A 21,270-nucleotide genomic window follows, 5' to 3' on the forward strand; every position below is an offset into this window, starting at 1 on the left:
GCACACTGGTCAGAATGGCCATCACCAAAAAATTTAGAAACAATAAATTCTGGAGAGGGTGTGGAGGAAAGGGAACCCTTCTACACTCCTGGTGGGAATGTAAGTTGGTCCAACCTTTATGGAGAACCGTATGAAGTTCCCTTAAAAACTGAGAACAGAGTTACCATATGATCCTACAATCCTTCTCTGAGCATATATCCAGAGAAAGCTCTAATTCGAAAAGAAACACATATCCAGTGTTCTTTGCAGCACTGTTTACAACAGCCAAGACATGGAAACACCCTACATTCCATAGACAGGAATGGATAAAGATGTAGTATACACATACACTGGAACATTGCTCAGTCATAAAAAGAATGAAATAATACAACCTGCAGAGACATGGATAGACCTAGAGGTCATCATATTAATTAAGTGAAGTAAGCTAGGCAAAGATAAATTTCATATAATATCGCTCATATGTGGAATCTAACAAAATAATAAAAGTGAACTAATTTACAAAGCAGAAATAGACCCACAGACAAAGAAAACAAACTTATGGTTACCAAAAGGGAAAGAAAGGGAGGGATAAATTAGGAATTTGGGATTAACAGATATACTACTATATATAAAATAGATAACCAACAAGGACCTAGTGTGTTAGCACCAGGAACTAGACTGGATATTTTGTAGTAACCTATAATGGAAGAAAAGTTATGACCAACCTAGAGAGCATATTCAAAAGCAGAGGCATTACTTTGCCGACTAAGGTCCGTCTAGTCAAGGCTATGGTTTTTTCCAGTGGTCATGTATGGATGTGAGAGTTGGACTGTGAAGAAGGCTGAGTGCTGAAGAATTGATGCTTTTGAACTGTGGTGTTGGAGAAGACTCTTGAGAGTCCCTTGGACTGCAAGGAGATCCAACCAGTCCATTCTGAAGGAGATCAGCCCTGGGATTTCTTTGGTGGGAATGTTGCTGAAGCTGAAACTCCACTACTTTGGCCACCTCATGCGAAGAGTTGACTCATTGGAAAAGACTGATGCTGGGAGGGATTGGGGGCAGGAGGAGAAGGGGATGACAGAGGATGAGATGGCTGGATGGCATCACTGACTCGATAGATGTGAGTCTGAGTGAACTCCAGGGGTTGGTGATGGATAGGGAGGCCTAGCGTGCTGCGATTCATGGGGTCGCAAAGAGTTGGACATGACTGAGTGACTGAACTGAACTGATAATGGAAAAGAATCTGAAAAAGAATAGATATGTATATAGAACTGAATCACTTTGCTGTACTCCTGAAACGAACCCACACACATACATGAAGAATACTGAATTATTAGATAAGAGTCAAGATTGAACTGACTACTGAAAGATATTCATCTATATTATGAAAAATTATTCAAGAGGTACACTGTAACCTAATTACCTATGGGAACTGTCAGTTTTTCAGAAGGCTGCAGCTGTCACTAACATTTATTACAACCATATTTCATCTCTCAGATTTTCTGGCCTGCCATTGATCTGCCAACCTTTAACCCAGTAGTTCTCAGATTTAATTCCCACAAGTTCTATATGGGGAGAATCTGCAGATCGGAGCCCACCTCCTCCCCAGATTCTTCTAGTTGGTGTTCTGGCTTGGAGGGCTGTGCTGAAGGGTTCAGTGGGAAAGAGGGTCTCTATCCACTAGCCATATCTAGGATGTTTTTAAGGGTGGTTATGGCAGAAGGAAAGCCATGGTGACATAAGCTTACTGAACCTGTTCTAAGACCTTGCAGGAGAAATGGAGGGGCAAGGTCTTTGGAAGGAGGAGCAGTCTCTCACAGTGACAGTTGGACAGGCTGTCAGTAAACTATGAATTGTTGTATCTCTTTAAGGGTCAAACTAGTACGATCAGGGAAAACACATGTCCAAAATCTGCAGTGAATATTCAGGTGAAGAAAGATGTTGAGCTAATTAGGAAACTTCAGCTGCAGATGGTAAATTATGAACTCTGATTTGATGAAAGAAAATTCAGGAAGAGCCAGGGTGGTGGGGGAATGGCTTGTACAAAAACTAGAGATGAGAATTGGGTTAGTTACAATGAAAAGCCAATAGAGCAGGAAAAATAATAACAAAGTTTGTTATATTTTCTCCTCTGTAAAAGTATAGGCTTCTAAGCACTTATCCAAAACCCTTGGGGCCTGATGTGTTATAGAATTATTTTTGAAATTTAGAAGATGGTGCGAAGCTTATACTGTATATGGTGGTGGCGGCAGTGATGGCAGTTTAGTCACTAAGTTGTGTCTGACTCTTTTGAAACCCCATGGACTCAGCCTGCCAGGTTCCTCTGTCCACACCATTTCCCAGGCAAGAATACTGGAGTCGGTTGCCATTTCTTCTCCAATAATGTTTATTGGTGTATACAATATGAAAGTGAAAGTCATTCAGTTGTGTCTGACTCTTTGTAACCCCATGGACTATACAGTCCATGGAATTCTCCAGGCCAGAATACTGGAGTGGGTAGCCGTTCCCTTCACCAGAGGACCTTCCTAGCCCAGGAATCGAACCCAGGTCTTCCACATTGCTAGCAGATTCTTTATCATCTGAGCCACAAAGGGAAGCTCAAGGATACTGGAGTGGGGAGCCTATCCATTCTTATCCCTTCAGGATAAGCCTATCCCTTATCCTAAATTGAACCAGGGTCTCCTGCATTGCAGGCGGATTCTTTACCAGCTGAGTTACCAGGGAATCCCATATACAATATACAGTATTGTATACACTGTGTATAACACTTCTAGTAGGACCTGGGGACGCATCCTGTAAGGAAACACATAATTTCTGCACTGAGATATTTGAAAGTTCACACTGAAATAAAGGCTTTAAGTAGCCTCACTTCAGTTCAAGTTAAATTAATTTTATATAATTAATTATTTTTAAAAAGTTCTTGCTTTTCAGAGCCTTTTTCTTTGCCCCTCTCCAGGGATGGCGGAGCCTGGAGGGCTGCCGTCTATGGGGTCGCACAGAGTCGGACACGACTGAAGTGACTTAGCAGCAGCAGCAGCAGCAGCAGCCCTGCCACCAGTTTTGCATTTTGAAACTGCAGATAAAGGGTTGTAAAACAGTGGAGGCTCACTAAAGGAAAGCAGAGATGTATCAAAAATAAAATAAAGAGGAAAAAGCCTCCTAGGTTCTCACTGTTCTAAAAGAATCTGGGTGCATTTCATTAAAGTCTGTTTTCTCCTCAAAGCACTATTCTCACTCAACTTCCCCACACAATGCCACTTAGCTGTGTGAGGAGACCTTTGCATTCGAAGTTTCAGAGAGCTGAAAAGGGCAGAGTCCCTTTTAAAAAACACAGACTTCAGTTTTTCAGAAAGGATCTTTGAGCTAAGGGGAACTGGTTAAAGTGGAATAAATAATAACGTAAGAGGATGTTAAAATTTGACTTTTCCTGGTTTAGTTTCAGCTGGGGTTCAAAGATTGAGAATGTAGTAAACTTCAAAGGCCTCCTCTTCTGAAGGAAAGTTCCAGGCTACCTGTGCAACTTATTTAGGATGTGGCAATATGAACAACACCCCCCCCTCCCCCCAACCCCGCAAACCCTAAAATACAAAATCAAGTTTGCAACACGTAGACCCTTAACCATCCTGAGGGAATAAGAAGGGCCGAAGGTGAAGAGGTCAGAGAGGACAGGTATTAGGGTGAAGAAATGAACAGTGTCTCGCTGAGCTTCCTAGAAGGGGTTGATCCTTATGAGAGAGCTTCAAGGGCATCTCATGGAGACCTTGTCCACAGGAGTTTGGAGGGCACTCAGGGCTGGAGTCTGACCCAGCCTGGGAGGCACTGGTTACGGGCAAGGACCCTGCAGAGCTAGTACAAACTGTCATACGAAAGGGCACTCTCCCTATGGGGGCCTGAAATCCTGCCCACACTCTGCTCACCCCTCTGTGGGCCTTGACCCAGGCCTCATCCCTTCTCCCCTGGAGTCATTTCCAGTTCCTGCCCGAAAGGACAGCAGTATGTGGTGAGTGTGTCTGCCTGCACTCCCACTGTGTTCTCAGAGTCTGAGGGGAATGGCACAAGCAACTGCTGTCCAGCTCACTGGAAGAATTCAATATCCCAGCAGGGACCTCCAGAGAACATGCACGAACCTCCAAAAACCCACAAAAGCACCCAGTGCCCGAGGCAGGTGTGGTCACCCTCCAGTCCAGAGAACACGAGATTTCGACATGGACCAAAGTGTCCAGAGGACACCGGGGCTGTAAGCTGGGGGCCAGCCAAGGAACTCTGTACCCTGCATTCTCCCTTTGCTTTTCTAGGAGCAGCCAGAGGGAGCCTGGTGCATAGGAGGAGGCCGGGAGCAGGACAGGCTGAACACATCTCTCTTCTATCCCAGATTTGCTAAGACAACAGGTTCAAGCTTGATGAGGAGGGAAGCTTTTTTCCCCTTTAGAATAAAACATTATTCATGTATTTCGTCTGTGCTGGGTCTTAGTTGAGGCACTCGAGATTTTTAGCTGCAGCTTGCACACTCTTAGTTGCAGCATGTGGGGTCTAGTTCCGTAACCGGAGGCCCCCTGTGTTGGGAATGCAGAGTCTTAACCCCTGGACCACCAGGGAAGTCCTGGGAGAAGCTTTGCTTAGAGTTAAATTACAAACGGGTGGATGTTTTAATTAATTACTGAAGTGAGGCCTTTCCTAAAACTGGAAGCAGCCAAAAGATCCTTTATTATTCTAGAGTGTTGCCATCTACCCTTGATCGTGTCCAGGTTCAGAGAAGAACTCACCCATAGAACAGGTCTGAAGGAAAGAATAAATTTGTTTTCTGATTGCACCCTACAAGATCCACTTGGTCAACTATTGTTCATAAAAAAATAGACTGGAATATGAAACTAGTTACATCAAATGGATAAATAAATAAATTACTGTCTTAATATGGGCTTCCCAGGTGGTTCAGTGGTAAAGAACCTGCCTGCCAAGCTGGAGATATGGGTTTGATCCCTGGGTGGGGAAGATCCCCTGGAGAAGGAAATGGCAACCCACTCTAGTATTCTTGCCTGGAGAATCCCACGGACAGAGGAGCCTGGTGGGCTACAGTCCATGTTGCAAAAGAGTCAGACATGGTTTAGTGCCTAATGACTCAGCTGGTAAAGAATCCGCTTGCAATGCTGGAGACCTGGGTTCAATCCCTGGATTGGGAAGATACCTTGGAGAAGGCGAAAGGCTACCCACTCCAGTGTTCTGGCCTGGAAAATTCCATGGACGATGTAGTCCATGGGGTCGCAAAGAGTCAGACATAACTGAGCGACTGTCACTTTCACTTTCAATAGAATATGAAATGATGAAAGACATCTAAGATGAAAAAACCACCACCGCCACTGTTCTAATATGCACTAAGCAGTCAGAAAGTGAAGGGGTTAGAAGTCTAAGTGCTTTTGCTCAGGGTTAAGTTTTGGTTTATGTAGGGAGAATGGAGCCAGCAGTTAGATTTATCTTCTGGGAAGTTTTAGACCACAAAGAAACAGAACTATGGTGACCATATTTTCTAAAGCAAAATATAGGACATGGAGTCTGACAAGTAAGGGTGCAGACTTGGTGATAAATGGGCCAGACTGTTTGCAATTAGCTCTGTCCCAGAAACGCAGGGACTCAGCCACTGTAGAAACAGCAAGAGCCAGGGAACTGGCAGCCTAGCTGTGTGCTGGAGCTTGTTAGCTGAGCAGAAGAGGTCAAAAGCAGGCCTCTGTGCTTGATTTCAGACTCTTGGTCTTCAGAACTGTGAGAAAATACATTTCTGTTGACCTCAGACCCGGCTTATGTATTACAGCAGGTGTAAGGAACCAATAAACTGCATTCCTCACTTGTATGATTATGTAGGAGAATGTCCTTACTTGTAGGAAATGCATGCTGACATATTCAGGAATGATGGGATATCAGGTCAGCAACTACCTCAATTAAAATAGCAATTACTCTCAAATAATTCAGTTACGGGGTGATGGGGAAGTCGTTTGTCCTATTCTTGCAACTCCTCCATAGGTCTGAAATTATTTCAAGAGACAAAAAAAAAAAAAATCCCTATCTTAGGGTTCTAGTGACCTGGAGGAAGTGATAGTGGATTTTGTGGGGCTTTTTATGGGTTCCTCAGAGGTCCCCAGAGACTCCCTTGGCATGAGCAATGGTTCCTCTAGCTCACTTCACTCAGCACCCTCCTCATTCCAGGGCTCCAGTCAGTCCAGCCTTCCTGACCCAGTCCATCCACCATCTCTGAGCAGGTGACCCCAGGCCAGTTCCCCTTCACCCCTCCCAGGTCTCTGGGAAGCCTGCTATGTGTAGATATATTTGATCCAATGATGCACGCAGCTTCACTCTCAAGTGAAAACAGTTTCAGCCCTGCCTCTTGCCTTTAGACTTGCAAGTATGAGTCAAATACCAATCCCCAAACTCCAGGGACACTTGTAAAGGTCTCCAAATAATCCTCTTGAAGCCCCTATCATGTGACATAAAGTGAAGGCGACGCAAATGCCTACCCTTAAACCTTCGTGGATGAACCTGACCCCTGGTGGATGAACACATGTGTGTACTTAGTCGCTCAGTCATGTCTGACTCTTCCTGACCCCATGGACTGTAGCCTACCAGGCTCCTCTGTCTATGGGGATTCTCCAGCCCAGAACACTGGAGTGGGTAGCCATTCCCTTCTGCAGCAGATCTTTCTGACCCAGGGCTCAAACCTGGGTCTCCCGCATCACAGGCAGACTCTTTATGGTCTGAGCCACCAGGGAAGTCCATGAATACTGCAGTGGGTAGCCTATCCCTTTTACCGAAGGATCTTCCCGACCCAGGAACCAAACTGGGTCTCCTGCATTGCAAGCGGATTCTTTACCAGCTGAGTTACTAGGGAAGCCCTGGATGAACACACAGGACACTGACGAGTCTCTCTAGCACAACTATTTAGGCTGCATGTGGGAGATTTGGTGACGTTGGTGGAATTGGTTTGGGTCTACCCTTCAACTGTGGAGATTCTTAAAATCTCTTTTTTTATTCTTGTTGTGGGAGAAGTGTGAGGCTCTAAGGCAATAGAGGAGCTACATTTCCCAGGCCCTCCTGTACTTGCACAGAAATGCTCTTGCTAAAGTCACCTCGTGAAATTAAGCAACAGGCTTTATCTTATCTTCAAAGGATTTGGGGCTGATTCAACACCATACACTGCCTGTCTTCAGCCAAAACCCTTCCCTGGGTTTCCTCCAGCTACTCTGACTGCCGGTTTCAGTTCTCTCTTACTGGTTTCAGCCAGTCCTTCCAATGAATATTCAGGACTAATTTCCTTTAAGAGGGACTGGTTGGATCTCCTTGCAGTCCAAGAGACTCTCACGAGTCTTCTCCAACACCACAGTTCAAAAGCATCAGTTCTTTGGTGCTCAGCTTTCTTTATAGTCCAACTCTCACATCCATACATGACTACTGGAAAAACCACAGCTTTGACTAGATGGACCTTTGTTGACAAAGTAATGTCTCTGCTTTTTAATATGCTGTCTAGGTTGGTCATAGCTTTTCTTCTAAGGACCAAGCATCTTTTAATTTCATGACTACTCCATTTCATCTAAGGGATTCTTGTCCAGAATAGTAGATATAATGGTCATCTGAGTTAAATTCACCCATTCTAGTCCATTTTAGTTCGCTGATTCCTAAAATGTTGATGTTCACTCTTGCCAGCTCCTTGGAAGAAAAGTTATGACCAATCTAGACAGCATATTAAAAAGCAGAGACATTACTTTGTCAACAAAGGTCCGTCTAGTCAAGGCTATGGTTTTTCCAGTGGTCATGTATGGATATGAAAGTTGGACTATAAAGAAAGCTGAGTGTCAAAGAACTGATTCTTTTGAACTGTGGTGTTGGAGAAGACTCGTGAGAGTCTCTTGGACTGCAAGGAGATCCAACCAGTCCATCCTAAAGGAAATCAATCCTGACTATTCATTGGAAGGACTGATGCTGAAGCTGAAACTCCAATACTTTGGCCACCTGATGGAAGAACTGACTCATTGGAAAAGACCCTGATGCTGGGAAAGATTGAAGGTGGGAGGAGAAGGGGACGACAGAGGATGAGATGGTTGGATGGCATCACCGACTCAATGGATATGAGTTTGAGTAAATTCCAATGGTTGGTGATGGACCGGGAAGCCTGGCATGCTGCAGTCCATGGGGTCACAAAGAGCTGGACACAACTGAGCAACTGAACTGAACCTGAAAACTGTCATTGGGTTTAGGTCCCACCCAGGTAATCTTGGATGATATACTGAAAGATGCTTAACTTAATCACAACTGAAAAGACCTTTTTTTTTTTCCCCTAAATAAGGTCACCTACACAGGTTCAAGGAGTTTGGATGTAGATAGATGTGTGTTCTGAGGGCCACTATTCAACCTCCTCCGTCAACACTGATTTATCCCTTTCATCTAATCCACAGGTGCCATTCAAGTTTGTCCCAATGATATTCTTTACAGCAAAGGATTCAGTCAGGGATTATATTTTGCATTTTAGTTGTTATAACTCTTTAGCTTTCTTTAGGCTCAAAATTCTCTAATTTTTCCTTGACTTTCATGACTTAGACATTATCAAAGAGTACCGCCAGTCATTTTGTACCAGAGCTGGCTTATCCTGGATGATGAGTGCTGGTTGTGGAGTGATCATGAATTTTGCAAGCAGGTTGATCTCCTGTTGATACGGCTATCAAGAGATTATTTATACCATGGAAGTGCTACAAATCAGAGTTCTTAATGTTCCCTTTCCAGAGAGCTAGTTGGTAACCATTTACCAGGACACTGCTGATGAATGTTCCTTAGTTTGGATTTCTGTTTCCTTATGATTTGATTCAGGCATATATTTTTGACAGGATCATTACAAACTAACTTCTCCCCTTCACACTGTAGCCCATTGGATGATGCATGATTTCAGTTTATCCCAGAACCTGGGATATTAAGTAACTTGGATCATTTGGTTCAGGTGGTGTCTGTCAGGTCTCTCCACTGTAAAATTACTCATTTCATACCTGCCCCTCCGTAATCAATAAATATATTTTGAAGGATCATACTTTTTGTTTCATTTTTTCACTTTCTCATTTTTTCAAATGATCTTAACCATTTTAAAGCCTATGGTTCAGTGGTACTAAGTATTAATGCATTCATGGTGTTGTGCAACTATCACCGTCTTTTATCTCCAAAACTCTTTGCATCTTGCAAACCTGAAACTCTGTACCTATTAAACACTAACTCCCTCTTCCCCCTCCTCTGAGTCTCTGGCAGCCACCATTTTACTTTTCTATGCGATTTTGACTACTCTCTGTACCTCATATAAATTTGATTACACAGTATTTGTGTTTTTGTGACTGACTTACTTCACTTAGAATAATATTCTCGAGGTTTATTCATATTGTAGCATAGAAGCACAAGCTGGAATCAAGATTGCCGGGAGAAATATCAATACCCTCAGATATGCAGATGACACCACCCTTATGGCAGAAAGTGAAGAGGAACTAAAAAGCCTCTTGATGAAAGTGAAAGAGGAGAGTGAAAAGGTTGGCTTAAAGCTCAACATTCAGAAAACAAAGATCATGGCATCTGGTCCCATCACTTCATGGGAAATAGATGGGGAACGGTGGAAATAAATAAAGTGTCAGACTTTATTTTTTGGGGCTCCAAAATCACTGCAGATGGCGACTGCAGCCATGAAATTAAAAGATGCTTACTTCTTGGAAGGAAAGTTATGACCAACCTAGATAGCATATTGAAAAGCAGAGACATTACTTTGCCAACAAAGGTCCGTCTAGTAAAGGCTATGGTTTTTCCAGTGGTCATGTATGGATGTGAGAGCTGGACTGTGAAGAAGGCTGAGCACTGAAGAATTGATGCTTTTGAACAGTGGTGTTGGAGAAGACTCTTGAAAGTCCCTTGGACTGCAAGGAGATCCAACCAGTCCATTCTGAAGGAGATCAACCCTGGGATTTCTTTGGAGGGAATGATGCTGAAGCTGAAACTCCAGTACTTTGGCCACCTCATGCAAAGAGTTGACTCATTGGAAAAGACTTTGAAGCTGGGAGGGATTGGGGGCAGGAGGAGAAGGGGACGACAGAGGAAGAGATGGTTGGATGGCATCACCGACTCGATGGACGTGAGTCTGAGTGAACTCCGGGAGATGGTGATGGACAGGGAGGCCTGGCGTGCTATGATACATGGGGTCGCAAAGAGTTGGACACAACTGAGCGACTGAACTGAACTGAACTGAACTGAGCATATATCAAAATTTCCTTTCTTTTCCAGACTGAATTGTATGTATGTCATAGCTCCATAATTCAGTTTGCTTATCTGTTATCTGTCCATGGACATTTGGATGGCTTCCGTGTTTTAGCTATTGTGAATAATGCTTCCATGAGGGTACAGATATCCCTTCAAGACTCTGCTTTCTGAAAATACTGAATCACTGTGTTGTACACCTGAAACTAATATAACATTGTAAGTCAACTATACTTCAATTTAGAAAAGGAAGGAAAGAAAAGAAAGACTCTGCGTTCAGTTCTTTTGATATATAACCAGGAGTGGACTTTCTGCATCATGTAGTAATGCTGTTTTTGACTTTTGAAGGAACCTCCATCTATTTTCCCCAGTAGCTGTACCTTGCTGCATTCTCACCAACAGGGCACAAGAGTTCTGATTTCTTCACATCCTGTCAACAGTTGTTATTTTTTGTTTCTGTTTTTGATTTCGGCCATCCTAACAGTTGTGAGGTGACATCTTATGGTTTCAATTTGCATTTCTCTGGTAATTAGTGATGTTAAGCAGTTATTATGTAACTCTTGGCTATTTGTATGTCTTCTCCAGGGAAGTGTCTATTAAAGTCCTTGCCAATTTTTGAATCAGGCTGTTTTTTTTTTTTTTGTTGTTGTTGAATAGGGTAGTACTTTGAGACTACATAAATACTGTATTTCTTATTAAATTTTACCCACTAGGTTTGCATTGATTGATACTTCTTGGATAAATGACTACTGTGATGGTTGCCAAATGGTTGCCTAATTTCATTATTCCTTCTGTATTTATCACTTGGCTTTTTATTGTATGGGAAAACCTTATTCTCTCCCTGCTTATTTACTCCTGTGTTTATTTATATCATTATGAATTCTTATTGTCTGTAATAGCTTATAATCTGTTTTTATCATTACTATTTATTTGAAAGTCCCAATGGTCCTAGATGGTCCTAGATTTGTTTCATGGGAGCCCTTGAAAAGTTTCTGTGTTCTAATAACATGTCATTATTCTTTGAGCAGTTTTTTCTTTATAGGCACAACACCATTTCTCCGAGAAGTCTTGGTTTCTTTTAGTACAGAATGATATTTAGAAACTAAGATCTGGGTGCTAAGTGTGCTCCCAAGGCCTGTCAGATGACAGAGCTAGGGAATATATGCACACACATATAGACACATGTATCTATATTTCTGTATCTATCTATGTAGATTAAAAGTTATCCATTCATACCAACACCTCCAGTTCCAATTAAACATCACATGATTCATTCTAATTGTCTTCCTTTTCATATTTATAACTCCAGAAATGAGAACCTAGCTTTTGTTATCCTCAACATATACCACTTATTTGATTAAGGTGGTTAATCTGCAGTTGCTTCTTGTGCCCTTTACATGGATGTCCTTTGCAGTATACCTGGGCTCTGACACCCCATGCCAGGACACAAGGATGCCCTCTGCAGTCTATGTTGGGCTGCCCCATTGCAGCCTCCTTGCACATACCTTCTCTGCCTCTCTCGGTTCTGAAGCCCTGTGCCAGGTGCCGTATGGACACCCTCTGCTGCCCACTTGAGCTCCGAAACTTTACACCAGACCGCCACTGCTGCCCCTGTGTGGACACCCTCCTTATCTCAGTCTCAGTATCTCCAGTTAGGCAGCCACTGCTTCTCGACAGAAGCAGTATTTAAGGAAAATCATGCAAAGGCTAACTTCCTAGGTCGCAGTTATAAAGAATCTGCCGGCCAATGCAGGAGACACAAGAGATGTGAATTTGATTCCTGGGTTGGGAAGATCCTTTGAAGTAGGAAATGGCAACCTGCTCCATGCCTGGAAAATTCCACGGACAGAGGAGCCTGATGGGCTACAGTTTATGGGGTTGCAAAGAGTTGGACACTACCGAGCACCCACACTGCACGCACACCCAAAGGCTGTTCAGGGAGCTCAGACATGCCTATAGCATTGCCTACCTTGCCGCTAGTCTAGCTCTGTCTGCCCTCAGCGTGGCCTCACTGATTTGACCTGAGTCAATGACTGTACTTCTCTAGGCTGGTCATCGTAAGTGATCTGGGGGCTTGACTTATAAAATTCAGCTGAACCAGTTAGATATCTCTTCTTTGGAGGGACTTTAGAGTTGGAATATGGAGAGACCAAGAGAATAGGCAATGGGGCTGAAGTCAAGGGTACACTGAGGGCTGAGAAAGGACTGTGATGGCCAGACTGAGTCTGTCCCAAGTGAAGCAGAGCTTAACAGGGAGAGCGGGAGGAGGAGCGGGTGCATTGAGGGAAGCAGGTATGGCCTAACCATGCTAGCTCTGGGAGAGCCTCGCCGCAGTTCCCTCAAGGCCAGCTACCTCCCCAGGGGAGGACTGAGACAGATGTGTGCCCAGTGAGGGCCAGTGATTCGGCGCCTCTTCAAAATAATATTCTTTAAGTATCATTCATAACATTTAATTATTTAGTGAGTGCTTACTTTTCTAATGCTAGAAATAAAGGATTTATGATATGCACTTATTACATGGAAGTTCCTGAACAAGATCATGGGAAAATGTTAAATGATTTAAAACCCATATAATACACTCAGCTCAGTCATATGTTAATTGGAATCTGACTTCAGGCACATGCCCGTTGGCTATTTTTAGGTAGGTGTTGGTAGTTTTGCTTCTAGGTATATAGACAGGTTGAAAAAAATTCTACAAAAAATGTTTTTGTTTATATATCTATGATTGGATTGATGATTATTCCTTGATAGATTCTTAGCATTGTATTTGTTAGGTGAATTTGGGACCCACCAGAACGCTGCAGGCTCCCCCTGCCCCAGATACAAAATCCCCTCTATGTCCCCCACCTCTTGTTTTTAGAAAAGTTGAAGTCTCCCAGGACTCCCAGAGTTACGGAAGAGCAGGCTCGAGCAGTTAATGATTAGGAGAGTAGAGTCCTAATAGTCTCGGTGTCTGATGCATATCCCTGAGCTGCGTTTCAGATGCTATAACAGCCACAAGGGGACATGACATAAGCTGTTCCATCGTGAGCAGCACTGAATCTGACTAATACAATTCTAAGAACTGGTCTCAAGAGAATTACATTATTACTCATAATGATCTAAATCTTTCTGGGCATCAAAATAATTATAGCTTGCTCTGCCCATATTCATGTAAGCAGACATTTAAAATTGTCAGCAAAGAGACACTACAGACCCATGATGGCATCTTGAACTCAGAAAATATGCAATCCTTTGTCAGCATAAAGAAATTAGAGAAGACAGACCTTCGCTCCTAAACCCATAGAAATGGAATGATGTTTGACAGTGAGGAATCGAAATAGCTCTTTTGCTCCTTTCCTGTTTGCCCATTTCTGTTCCCCTCTAGCCTCAAAAGAACCTAACTATAGGAATGAGGTCACTAGGCAATTTAAACTAACTTCTGAGTTATGCTATCCTGAATGTATACATGTTGATTTTTTCCCCTAGATTAAAAGAAGAATGAAGAATTATGTATTTGAAGAGTAACTAGCTTTGTACCCCCAGTAGTCCCCTCAGCGGTCCTGCAGGCAGATTATAGGGGCAAGATAAGCTCTGAAGAGAGAGAGTCAGCCAGTCTGCATATAGTGGAGAAGGATGCAGAACTCAGCCTCCTGCCTTGATGATTCACTCAGATTCTTTCCCTCCTTTTCCCTTCAAAAACTGTCAAGGCTGAGCAGAATCTCTGGAGTTGGTCTCAGGAACATGGGTCCACTTTCTCCCAAGATTGCTGGCTTTTCTGATGGAAGTAACTTCCCTTTCTACTGACACTTGCCTCTTTTGAGCCAAAATTATTGGCTTTTGAGCAGCAAGCTAGCCGAACCCGAGCTCATTAACAAAATGATAAGAAAATTCAAGGCTACATACTGACTATAGAATGTTCATATTCTACATATAGAATACACATTGCCAAATTGCTTTAGGTACAATGAAAACTGAAGGACAAGACTTTTAAAGATCAATAGTGAAAACCAGTAACAGTGCCCATCTCATACCCACTTTGTAGAGTTAAATATAGTCTGCAACAGTTGACAGTGTTGTAGGCAAACAAAAAACCAGCTAAACAAGAAAGACACCTCCACTTCTTCATGGGATTCGGTGTTTCAGTAGTTTCAGTCACTTGAATTTATTTGTTTACTTGTGAGATTGAGCACAATCTCTGTCCTCCTAAAGTTCGCCATCCTCAGAGGTGAAACATTTCGCTTTTGCTTGTACAGAATCCTCTCCCTTACTTTTCTTAAAAAAAATTATTCTAACAAAATTCATACCCAGCTTGTACAATAAGCAGCTCCAAAGTGAATAAAATGAAAGGTGAAAGCCCCTTTCTTTAAGCACAGGGCAACTCACACTACATATACTGTTTCGTGAACATATGATTCTTATAGTCAATACTCATAAAAATTTACATGGTATTTCACTTCCATTTAGGAACCTGGCCCTAGTGGTGGGTATTCAGGTTTCTTCTGGATGAAGAATGCAGTGAGGATCGCTTGCACCGGGATGTGGGCTTCCGGTCGTAGGTGCCTTGCCTTCCTCTCTTGCTCATGGCTACAGCCCCAGCATCTGCAGCTATGCCTGGCTCAGCGTGGGCCCACCATTCATATTCTTTGATAACTGAATCGACACACTTGGGAAGCATTTATGCAGGTTTACCTGTAGCATAAATTTCTCAGGTGTAGCGTTAATCTCTCTCTCCTCAGCCATTCCTCATTTCGAAGTATCTTTGAGTAGATTTCTTCTTTTTAAAATCAAAGCTTTTTTCAAGAAGAAACCTCCCTGGGTCAAGCTCAACCATCTAAAGCTATCTAATGTCACCAGGTCAAATTCACTTTTCACTTTATAACATTAAAGTTGTTTCAGCGATATACCTTTGTCAGACTTGGCAGCATGAAGCTGCATGCAACATTGATTCACTGTATTTACTGTTAGAAAAGTTTTGTTAATATCTTAATAGGCAATGACATGGAAAAACAGCTCACAGAATAGAAAATATAGATGACCTATAAACACATGAACATGAAATTCACTCATTAATTACCTGACTTTTATGAAATATCCACCACAGGCCAGGTGCTGTTGTAGGAAATAAGGAAATAAGTATAGCCAAAAATAGAATGCTACTGCTCTCAAGGGGACAGGGACCTCACATTCCATTCCATAAGTAAACAAAGAAATTCAAATTGTAACCACTGAATGCCTTGTTCCTTTACTTACAGAAGTGTCAGTTGCTGAAAACTTGGTTAACTCTCCAAAGCAGGTGTGAGATGAACACTCATAGATATACTCAAGGTGGGAATGGAACATGATGTTCATATTCATTTAAATGGGTTTTATTTTTGTATATTTAAAAAGTCAGGTCTTTTATTTTTCACTTTTATATTAAGCAATTTGGAAATATATACCAATAGCCTTAGAATCAGTTCCATCATTTCACCCAGTAAATCTAGCACTAAAAATTTATCAAGGAAATACTCAACCAAGTCATAGATTTATGTGCAAGATTCTTGTTTTAGGGTTTTAAAAATACATTGAGAGTAACTACATCCAAGTCCTCCTAAAACAGAGTTCCCCTGCTGAGCTTATGATTAACCTTTCTATTCAAAACTTAATTCCCTTTCTTGTCCCACCGTAGTTTCCCTCAGGATTGAGGAGTATGAAAGAAAAGGGGAGATTGAAACCAAGTGGGACCCTGTGGGGCGTTCCTGGGTTCTATGGGCCTTCCATGTCCTCTGTTTCTTTCTGTAGAAAAAAAGGCTTTCGTCTCTTAGGCCTTCTCCAAGTTACAAAGAACAAACTCAAGTAGCTAATGATTAGGACAAGAGTCACAGGACTCCTATATCCTTCTAAAGGGATGTAAATTATAATCCGATGCTTATCTTTGATTTGTTCTGCAGAAACTATGCCCCCCTCCCCCTCCCCCACTCAGATGATGACTACATGCTGATCACAAGCACATAGACCCAGACTGTTGAAACTAGAAGGGTGATGATTGAGATCCCAGAAACATCACCGTTACCTCACCATCAACCAGTCAGAAGAAGGTCCTCAAGCTAATCCTATGACAGTGTCCGCAACACTGTCTTAAAAAACCCTTGTCTAAAACTCAGTGAAGAGTTTGAGTCTTTTGAGCATGGGCTGCAAGTTCTTTTTGCTTGGTGCCCTGCAATAAACGCTGTACATGCCTTCACCATAACCTGGTGTCCGTAGATTGGCTTTGCTGCGAAAGAGTGAGAGACTTGAGTTTGTTGTTGCTGTTGTTCAGTCGCTTACTCATGTCTGACTCTTTGCGACCCCATGGACTGCAGCACGCCAGGCTTCCCTTCCTTCACCGTCTCCTGGAACTTGCTCAGATTCATGTCCATTGAATTGGTGTTGCCATCCAACCATCTTGTCCTCTGTCATCCCCTTCTTCTTCTGCCTTCAGTCTCTCCCAACATCAGGGTCTTTTCCAATGAGTCAGCTCTTTGAATCAGGTGGCCAAAGTATTGGAGCTTCAGGTTCAGCATCAGTCCTTCCAATGAATATTCAGGGTTGATTTCCTTTCGGATTGACTGGTTTGATCTCCTACCTGAGTTTGGTTCCATAAGAATAATTGTTCTGTATTTATATGTATCTAGAAGTAAATTCTTCAAAATATTGGCATGACTATGGAGTTTTATTCTCAGCTTTGTGCTTCTCTTCATTTTTTCCCAATTTTCATACTCTGTGTGTGTGTATGTGTAGCTTTTATAATCACAGAAACATTTTTAAAAAGTATTAGGGCCATTATTAGTTCCATTATTTTGTGCCTTTAATTTGTAATCTTTTATGAGAGGTTTATTTCAGAATTTGCTCCCTACGATGCTTCCTTCTTTTGAATATAATCTTGTCTATCATCGATTCTGTTTTATTCCTTTTTTTGTCAAGAAACCCAAGAGTCAATTTAGAAACTTAAGCACAGCATCTATGTTAAGTCTAATTTTGGCATGTTTATATTCTTCTCTTAAAACCTCATTTTTTACTTGGGTATTTCCAAATAAAGTGTATTTGTTATAAGCCTTTCCAAACTCTTTGGTGAGTGGACATAAAGGCATGGATGATGGTAGAACTCTGCTATTTTCGTCAGGAACAGTACTTGAATGAAAATAATGGTCTAGCAGGGTTAAGGAGCCATGACTACTTAACTTTTTCCAACCCACCCCTTTCAAGGGAGTAACCAAGGAGTAATGGTCACATAAATAGCATTATGTTTTCAACCTGCACTAATAGCATTGTTTCCAACCTGCACTAAGTTGTCGCGGTCACAGCAGCAAGTCTTCTCCCCCACTTTAAAGTCTCCCCTTGCCGCTCTCGGGCAGCAGACGCGACACTGAGCTCCAGTTCCAGTGTGCCAAGCTGTTTGAGTCCTCCGGATGCTGTCTGAGCACAGTCTCTTGGATTTAGGCAGCAATGACTCCTGCAGTTTTTATGTGCAGGTGGTTGGTTCTTCCTCTGAACTCCTTTAGGTCTTCTCCCAGGCCCTGTAGAGGACAAACCTACACACACACACACACACACATACACACACACACACATGCCTCCCTTCCTGGTGTTTCTTCCCACGCCCCTCAACACTGTTCAGACCTGCAGCATTCCCCTCATCACGTAAATACCTACATCTCTACGTAGAAATACATCCACTCACCTTGGCAATTGTGCGCCCTGAAAATTATTTCTGCGGTAATCAGATTTAAGGGTAAAGATTCATCTTTCTTAGAAAAAGTAAGGCAATTGGGCGAGGGATAAATTACCTCATTTTACTGTATTTGCTAGGCTCCTTTGCATCCTAGATCTTGGTTGCCACCCTCCTCGCTTCCCCTCAAGTCATATCCGTACATTAAAAATGAGCCTATATTTCAGGAACAAATGGATGTCACAGCTGAAGGCTCTAAGATTAACAGCTGTACATTCTTGTCTTTATGCAAAGCGGAATTTCGCGTAATCCAAATCCTGTTAGCTGATCAGTTGAGAAACCTGTTTCTTTTTCTTCTTTGTAATGTAGAATTCTTTAAATAGGTTTAGAACACACAGCCAGTCCACAACTGACAAATGGGTTAAAGTCCAACAAATGACTTCATGCACTGGTTTGAGTTTTCCCAGGAAAGCATTGTCTTACAGGCTATTTGCTTCTGGCTAGTCAGCTATAATGTGATCGAAATACTACACATATGTATAAAAAATAGTGGGAAACAAGACTGGGAATGAGTAAACAGGGAAAGGAACACCCTTGAATAATACTTAGAAAATATATGGGATGCTGATCTTTTAAAAAGATTTACTTGGAGAATAATGAATAGGTAACTGGAGATATTTAATGGAACTTCCAAAGAGAGATCTGAGCACTCAGAGGTTATTGACAAGGTTCTTTTACTCCTTTTGATGTGTTTTTCATTTTGAATATTTGAAGAAGCCCTGTTTTTTATTTTGTCTAGTTTCATTTCAGAATAGGCCTTAGATTTTTCTTGCTATAGAAGAATCACGATCCCTACCCTTATACTGGTCCAATGCAGTTAACATTTGTACTCTAATTATTGCTAATATTTGTCTCATCAATGAAGCCAAAAAATAGAGAGGAAGTAGGATTTCTAAAGGTAGTTTAGCATGAAGTAGGTAAGAATAAAGAGGAAACGTTGAAAGGAATCTGGTGAAGACTGAAAAGTCTTTACAGGAGGTGATGGTAAATGGATCCTCAGGGGAAAGCCAGGGTGTGGGGGGCAGTGGTTTGTCCATGATTCCCTTGATGGGGCATAAAGGAAGGGCAGAGAAGCAGTGTCAGATGCTGGGTTCCAGCTGTCATGTGTGTAGGTGACTTAGTTATGGGGTTCACAGAATCAGGGGATTCAGAAATGGAACGACTTTTACTTTTCTAAAATTTAACCTAAGATAACCTTTTTGACTCATGGCTGATAAGCTTTCTCCAGATGTTTTCAAATGTTCTCTGCCTAATTCAGTGATTTTTTTCCCCCCAGTCATATTGGAGTATTAATCTCCCTGTCTCAGTTTTTTCACAAATACCATCCAGGTATTTTCTTTCGTTCTTTATCCTACCCCACTGTTCCCTGCTTCACTGCCTGATCTTTTTGACTTCATGATGGATCTTGGATGTGATAGAGATTGGGTCCCAGAATGTGTATGTATGGTGTGAGGTACACGTGTGGGGTGTCCTAGACGGAACACCACCTCTAGTCTTACATGGATGGGTGATGTAGGGGAGACTGTTGTTTGCCAACATCAGTGTCTTATAGAAATAGAACCCCTGATTTTCAGCTGGACACAAGTCCATCCTGAATAAAGACCATAACTGCAATTAGCTATAGCAGAAGCGTGTGACATTCAAGTTCTTCTTCCTTGAAAGTGTTCTTCTTTCTTCATTTTCTCTAGCTAGAATTCTGACATGATAATGAGCCATTTTGGACACATAGGTGAGGATAATAATGCCCAGGGATGCTGGTTTTGGGATAGAAAGTCCCCAGATGATTCCACGGATAGAGCTTCTCTTGCAGCTCTAAACTCTTCCCCAGGCCGTTTCATGATAGAAAAATAAATTTAGATATGTTTAAGCCATTGTAAATTTGGGTTTTTATGACACTCGTTTGACATATACTCAAACTAGCACATGGTGAAAAGTGAAAGACTAGGCAATGTAACTAGATGTTACACATACATAGAAACTTGAGCAGTAGGTGCCAGAAATGGTGTTGAGTGGTAGATGGATGTGGACAGTAAGGACCTTCCCAGAGGCGACAGTATTGTCTCTGATGATGCTAAAGAAGTAGCCAGCGTTTTAGAGAACATATCAAAAGTGTAGGATTTCTATGTAATGCAATACATGAAAATGCACTGGGGAGAAAAACAATTGCTGATTACTGCAATTCAATAAACCACTTAATGCAGTCCCTGGAAAGAATGATTAAAAAGCCATCCCAATGCTCTTTGGCTGACCTTAGGTTTAATCTGAGGTTTTGCATCGCCCTGTTTGTGGGATTCAGATTTTTAAGGAGGAAGGATTAAGGAACACATTTGCTGACTCTCTGAAAGAACATAGCCTATGTAAATCAACAAAACTTCCATTAAAAAAAAAAAGAATATAGTCTAGAGCAGAGAAGTTCTTCAATTAGGGTCCGAAAGGAAAGTGCTTGCACTTTGCAGATTCAGACATTCTTCAAAACAAACAGGCTGGATTCTTGGCTATACAAACAACAGACACGGGGGACAGCAGTCCAGCTAGGTTTCTGCTTCCCAGAGTCCACAGAGACGACGAGGTGACATTTAGTCGTCGGAGAAGATGTGCAGAAACAGAGGTTATCAGAATTTCATCATGTCCCCAGTCTGCTGTGCTAATTCTGTTCCTTCCGAGACTATTTCGGCCGCGTGCATCTTACACAGAGTTAAACTCACCAGATAAAGCACACCCTATGTTCAGAGTGGCTGTATCAATCAACCGAGATCATAAAAGCCACCTACACCATGACCGACCCGCGGGTTTTGGCCGATGCCCGAGGAGGGGTTGGGGATGTGCCCAGCACCCTCTCACTCAGTATGCGTCCAGATGCTCTCCCTTCCTTTCAGCGCAGAGAGAGGCTGTGTCTGGGGAGGGGTGGGGGAGTCTGTGTTGTCCAGGAAGCACAGGGATGCATATCAATCACTCTGTTTGGCGGGTAGCACAGACACACTGCCCTTTTATCCTATCACTATGCAGGCCTTTCCCATCCATCCAGGAAGTAGGACTGTTTACAATATAGATGGTGTTCTGAGTCACAATAATAACGCATGTTTGTGAGCTACTCAAGAAATTACAAAGCTTCTAGGTGATTTGTTTTCACATTGCTAGGAGCCACATGCAGATGGCTAATTTTGATCCTGGTGTTTGGGTCTTCCAGCCACATCCCTCTCACTGACTAATCAACAAATATGTGTGGCAGTTCTCCACTGGAACCCTAATGAAACGGGCCTAGGAAACCCCAAAGTTGGAAACTCTGGCTTTTCCCTGGTGATCCC

At 42.4% G+C, this 21,270-nt stretch overlaps 1 protein-coding gene across 1 annotated transcript in view; it reads right to left on the minus strand.

Annotated features, from left to right (window-relative positions):
* HSD11B1 (hydroxysteroid 11-beta dehydrogenase 1) overlaps positions 1–21,270 on the minus strand; it is a 63,676-nt gene that overhangs the window by 14,231 nt on the left and 28,175 nt on the right. The window lies entirely within an intron of this gene.

The sequence above is a fragment of the Capricornis sumatraensis genome, chromosome 14, assembly GCF_032405125.1.
Source record: "Capricornis sumatraensis isolate serow.1 chromosome 14, serow.2, whole genome shotgun sequence".
NCBI lineage: Eukaryota > Metazoa > Chordata > Mammalia > Artiodactyla > Bovidae > Capricornis > Capricornis sumatraensis.